The sequence below is a fragment of the Simochromis diagramma genome, unplaced genomic scaffold, assembly GCF_900408965.1.
Source record: "Simochromis diagramma unplaced genomic scaffold, fSimDia1.1 OVJJ01000337.1, whole genome shotgun sequence".
NCBI lineage: Eukaryota > Metazoa > Chordata > Actinopteri > Cichliformes > Cichlidae > Simochromis > Simochromis diagramma.
The window spans coordinates 1,041,294-1,048,284 of NW_024386982.1; positions in this window are offsets into that span (position 1 = coordinate 1,041,294).

Consider the following 6,991-nt stretch of genomic DNA (forward strand, 5'->3'; position numbering starts at 1 on the left):
ATTGAGTTTTTCTTTTTCAGTCACCTTTCTCACTCACTATGTGTTAACAGACCTCTCTGCATTGAATCATATCTGTTATTAACCTCTGTCTCTCTTCCACAGCATGTCTTTATCCTGCCTTACTTCTCTCTCCCCAACTGGTCGCAGCAGATGGCCCCGCCCCTCCCTGAGCCTGGTTCTGTTGGAGGTGTTTTCCTGTTAAAAGGGCGTTCATCGGTGATTGTTGGGGTTTTTCTCTAATGCATTATTGTAGGGTCATACTCTACAAACTTATAAATAACAAGATGGTTTTTAAAAACAATTCAGGCTTAAGGGACTTCCACATTGACACATCAGACCTAGAAGCTGCGTCCATCTTTTACATCATCTATAATTTAGCCTTTTGCAGGGCACTTATTGAAATACATGGAAAATCAAAATCTCAATCTTAGTGTTATTGGAGCATATTAGAGGACTTTTGTGTGACACATTTTTCAAAACATTTTCAGATTTATAGTGCAAGTTGAGGTCAATGAAGAGATTTAAGTTAATTCACTGAACTGAGCACAAGCATACACCCTTATACAGAGTTGTGCAGTTCTATGGCGTGATACTTAATGGACTGGTTTCCATAAAAGAGCCAAGCAGACAACTGCAAAAAAAAAGAGTACATTTTTAGTCACTATCTGGCAAAATTTGAAGGAAAACTTTAAGAGTGAAATGTAGATCTGAAAACAAGCTATATTAACACAGAAGAAGTAAAAAAAAAAATAGCATAACTACTGGTGATACCCTTTTTTCTTATACCTAATTCATTCAAATCAAAATTGAATACATTACAGATATTGAATTACTAACTGTACTTGTTGCACAAGACAACTGGTGCATGTCTAAAATTGGACTTACCATCACTTGCATTAGTTTTGTGGTGCCACTCCCTGTATGCCACAAATTTCTAAAGAATCCAACACAAACAATACACATCTTATTATTAGAACAACATCTGTACTATAAAATGCATGTTTGTTTTTTTCAATCAACTTACCACTGTTAGTTTTTTAAGTTATAACCAGAAGCTTAGGATTAGGTATAAAGAAATTTTGGAAGAACACAGAAGTTTGACATGCTCCAGGCCATTGCTGATTGGTCAGGTGCTATCCATGTGGTTTCAAAAACAAGACTGGTTTAACATTAAATTACAGCTCCATATGGTTGCTAATGTCCAAGGTTTCACAGTTGAACCCTGGTCTCTGCTCCGCATCGCTTGCAGTTTAGTTTTGGTGATTCTGATTCTCTTTATTGTTGAGAAGATAAGAGGTAACCACTGAGGATCAAGAACAGCCTGCTCTTTGTCTCCCAACTAATGAAAGGATTTTTTTTTAATGACAGAAGAGAAGTAAAATGATGTTTAGTCACAGCAGCACAACAGACGGTGGTGGTGTTTCTTTTAACTTTCTTGTTGTTGTCAGAGAAAAGATCAGAAAAGAATTTGCTTTTGTTGTCACAGAAGTTGCTCATATAATGATCTTTTTTATTTCTCTGTTTTTATCCAGGGGTGTGGCTAAAGGTAGTCTGGTGTGGCACTGGCCCCACTGGAGTTCCCATCAAAGCTGTGGTGTCATGTCAATCGGTGTAAATTATGGGTGGAAGAGGGGGATTACACATCCTGTTTTTCTTGGGAAAACAAACAAACAGAGTCTGAGTGGAGTCTGAATCTTCATAGCAAGTGATCTCAACTGTGATGTCCCATCTTGTGCCACCTCAAAATTCACTCAGAATGCAGAGGTTTTTTGCCAACACTAACTCAGAACTCACTGCGTCTCCATCTACTTCACTAAAAGCTGAATATTCACTGTATGGTACTGTAACAGTGGTTGAGAGGAGGCGGCAGTCAAAAACCCACAGCCACACTGGTACTGGGTATTCCACAGTGATTGTTCTTTAATAAACACACTCTGCACAAACCTTACAAGGCCCGATTGAACGGCTGCTGTTTTATCATACGAGGCGAGCAGTGTTCATACAACCTGTAACGCTACATTGAGTTAGGGAAGTAAAGATATGAGGACCATCTCAGTCCACGTGTCCATATGCAAGCACGTTTCTTCCATACGCACCAGATGGCAGTGGCGCATGCTTGTGACATCACTAAACATTAACTTAGGTTGTCTTAAAGAGACACCACTCAATTGCGACTGTTACAGTACGCTGAAGAACACTGTCCACGGCAGAGGCACAGGTACGAGGAGACGTCTGCTGAGAGATCTAAAACAAGCAGCTGTGATGGAATCTGTCAGTACTTGCTCAAGAAGATAGTCTTAATAGGGGGATATGCCAGAAATCAGCCCATCCGCACAAAAATTTAATAAAACTTCACATAATATGCACTGAATGCATTTGAAAAATTGTACTTCACGTGCCTTACAGTTGGTTTACTCCCTTTCATTCTTTTGCCCATTAATTTGCAAATTTATACTTAAAAATCATGAAACATGTTTACTGAGGTACCCACACTGTGTTTTGTTAGGGCTATTTTTCTGAATTTTGTATTTTAAAAAATGAATTTTTAATCAATTTTCAAGCAGTTTGATTTGTTAAAAAGCCTCATTTATGGGCAAATTATTGGTTAAATGAAAATGCATTTCATAGAGGTTGCAGTAATATTTTAGTAATGTCATATGACAGAATTTGTGACATGTATCTGCCAGTCATTAGTGAATTTCTTGTGGTAGACCTTCCAATAGCTAGTGACTGACTCAGTGGTTCCAACTTTGGACCCAGCAATTATATGGTGTCATGCTGGTGCCTGTATTTTTGACACCTGCACCAGTTCGGTGGGGGGGGGGGGAAGAGCAAATGTGTTAAACTGCCTCTGGATTAGACACCCAACACCCTGTGGAAAAGGGTCATATACTGCAAGAATTTCACAGATGATTCACAGGAAAGGGAAGATGAAAGGAAATTGCTTTCCCCTCCAAGCAATCTACACACAGAAACTGCGAGGTAGCTTTATTCTATAGCAGAAGTACTGCTAGACATTTTCATTCGCAGATCAATTAACTTGCTAAAAGTTTATTTGGTGATTGGCTGAAAACACTACATCTGTGTTATTGCTAAATCAGTAATCACTCAAAAAATCATTTTTATTCCAGGACTAACCACTCACGGAGACACAGCTCAGCTTTTTCACCTGCCAGACTCGAGCCCTCTCTTTGCTGAAACCTGCTAATTTAATTGCAGTGGCCTGGCCTCCGGATGGTTATTACCTCTTGTGCCAGACTCTTTAGTTCTTTAGAGTTTTAAAATGCAACAAAAACACTGATTTTATTTTAAATGATATATTTCCCAAATGTGGAGTGTTGTCATGCATTGAATCCAATGAGATAAAAATGATAGGAAGCTTGACTTTCTGGCCTATTTTAATTAGTCAGGATTGATGACGACCCCGTCTAATCATAAACCAAGGATTTTGGAGATAAGCAAAAAAGAAGGTTTTGGAAAAAATGGAAATAGTTTTTGATGCCTGTAAGAATGATTATTTTATTGACGGAGAGATCAAAAAAAATAATAGCCAGCAGCAGTCTGTTGAATCCCCCCCCTAGATGAGCTGTGACTGAATCAGGTACATTCAGTGTTCGGCTTTAAAGTCTGATATGGTTAAAGGAAAATACACAGGTATGAAAGTGGCATCGAATTTATTAAAATTATGTATTAAATTATAAAAATATAACATATTGATATGTAATTTATCAATCAGGTGAATAAAATATATTAAACTCAACTAACTTTATTGAACCATGACAATTTTTTCATTGGACACTTTTCATGGAGGTTTTGCAGGAAAATATCTTTATGCAAGAATCCAGTTTATATAACAGAGACCTTAGTGAATGTTACAACATCAGATAACTTTGCTAAACTATCCTAAAGTTTTGCAAGCATTTCCACAACACATGTGCTAGAAACTTTGGTTTGTAAAGCAGCATCCATGGAAATGTATGGGTACAGTGCCCAGACACATGTCTACTGCTTATCTATAAAAATCAAATATAAAATACAACAAATGAATTGCTTAAGCAAAGGCTTGTTAGAGTGTCATACAGCTGCATAGCAGGCCGCATTACTTGTGAGTTAAAGGCACAAACATGCTCATGAGGTCAGGCTGACTTGAGTTAGAGGAGCTGAAGTGTAGCAGACGGCTGCTGTCTGTGTCAGCACACCTGTCTCATTTGAGCCCCATTAAGGAAAATTAATATTCAAGAAATAAAATATTTATCAGCTGGTGGGTAGCTCTTCTTTGTGGGGAAGCAGACTGGGAGAACAACAACAACAAAAAGTTTGCTCCTCAGCGAGATTCCAATTTAACTTCACAGCAGGTAACAAAATATTCTCAAGGCTTGCAGACTGTGTTCTTACTGTCTGGCCTTCAAAGAGTATTGATTTGTTTTTTAAGCCTAAAATTGCAATATGTGAAAAATATCTTGGAGAGGAAATCCATTGAGATGCCCTCTAAAGAACTCAATACATTTATAATAATATTTCTGACATTAAAACTCATTTTGGCAGCTTCGAGTACAGATCCATTACTGAAGGCATTTGGACAAACCACAGGAAAGTTTCCCAGCAGGCTGCCGGATTAACTTCTCTCCTGTCAAGCATGAAAATACATATTCACTGCAGTGAAACTGAACATGTGCTTTAACTCAAACGCTGTTGCATTGAACCTAAAATCAGCTGATAGGATGGTGGGGATGATGTGATACTAGTGAAGCCTACACACCTGCAAATGAGAAGAACATGTTTTATGTTCAGTGTTGTTTCTCTGGTCCAACACAAAGTACTGTTCATCCTTCCCCTATTTTGAGTTGAAGTAATAAATTCCAGAGTGCTTTTCTCTTCTACAGAAATACACTTTAAAGTTCATGTAATGAGACTTCCTATTAGTGTGTACCAAAGGTTACTGAGTTATTTGAGTATAAAGGTTCCTCTTTTGTTGTGCATCGGTTTCATATGTGCAACCATATTGCAGTACAAATATTGTAGGTAGGTATGTGAGTGAAAAGGAAAAGCATGCAACACAGAAGCAACACCATGCCATGGAGAGCTAAAGATGGACAGATAGCTGACACCCCTACAAGCACACAGTCAGACAAGACAGAACTTACTGTACACACATCACTGCTCCTCGCTTCTCCTTTTGTTACAGTATTGCTTTTTTTTCTCCCTTCTCTTTCGCCTTTTACTGTCTCATAAATATATACGGGGCCAGTGGCTGCAGGCTATTCTTTACTGAATCATCTTTGGTTCACTGCTTCTGTCCCAGAAGACACACCCAAACTCTAAAATATACACTTACCATGAAACCTTTGCTCTGGGCACAATGCCAAACAATCTCAATTGCACTTATGTTGTTTTGTGGTTCACTTGGATCTGGTTTCTGCTCCAGTGTATATACTGTATATGTTTGTGTCACAAGGGTTTTACAGCATTGTGTTGGCAGATATAACCTAAACATTGAGCCAGAATTACAATCCACTGCCTAGTTTTTCGTGTTTCTGACCACCTCTGCCATAGAGAATATCTGAATAGAAGATGAACTCTTGAGGGTGTAAAAGTTAAGTTTATTTTTCTGGCTGGGTAAACAGTATATTCCCATATCATAAATTAGGCATTACATAAGTCTCTTCTTGCTTTGTTTGCTATGTGCCATTCTTCATAATTTAAGCTATGAGAGACTTAAAAAAAGAAAGAAGAAAATCCAGTTTACTAAAGCTTTGCAATGCAAAGAACAACTTGGGTTTTGGAATAATGTGAATTAAAAAAATTATCAAAAGTCTTCATCATGACTGTAGCATTAGTCTGTGTTACTGTCTTGCTGCGACATTTAAAATGAAGATGATTTCCACATCTTTGGAGGGTGTGATCAGAAAGCAACAAAAAGCTCCCATTAAAAAGCACAAATCATACTTCATTTAAATCTGGCTGATTCCCCCTTCAAAGTTCTCTCCTTGTGCCCCTCTGGGCCACTTCCAAAAAATTCTAAGCAGGTAAGCAGGTGCACAACAGGAGGCATCACATTTTAGGGTTTAGTACCCAGTGTTCTCTCTCAACTGCACCAAGACACTATACAGCAGGAAGGAACATTGACCATCTGACACTGGGTTTTTGGCAACAGTGCAGTTGGCAAAAAGGCATCCGGAGACTGAACATGATTCATTGAGATACAGAATTTGATTAATAAGATATTTGGCAATTAGATAAATGTACGTACTGTAGCAGAGCATGGCCTCCTGAAGTCTAGACACTGGTCTAACATGACCAAGGTGAAGCACTGAGATTTACAACAGGCAGAGGGAGGAAAGAATAATAATAATAATAATAATGATGGATTGGATTTATATAGCGCTTTTCAAGGCACCCAAAGCGCTTTACAATGCCACTATTCATTCACTCTCACATTCACACACTGGTGGAGGCAAGCTACGGTTGTAGCCACAGCTGCCCTGGGGCAGACTGACAGAAGCGAGGCTGCCATATCGCGCCATCGGCCCCTCTGGCCAACACCAGTAGGCAAGTAGGGTAAAGTGTCTTGCCCAAGGACACAACGACCAGGACAGAGAGGCCAGGGATCGAACCGGCGACCTTCTGGTTACAGGTGCGATTCCCAACCCCCTGAGCCACGGTCGCCCAAGAAGACAGAGAACCCACACAAACATAGGGAGACCGTGCAAACTCCACACAGAAAGGAGTTTCTGTGTATCCCCAGGCAGATGGTGGAGTCAAACTTAGGGCCAACTTGCTGTGAGGCAACAATACTAACCACCAGGCCAAACAAACAATATATGAGACACATCATGGATATAGGAAACCTCTGTTCTATAACCTACCACACTAGATCTGCTAAAATACATTACACACTAAGTGGCAGATCAGTGGTGAAAACAAATGAGACATCACTACCCAACAGTGTCATGAGAAAGACTGAAGCATTAGCTTAGTTACAACCATTTAA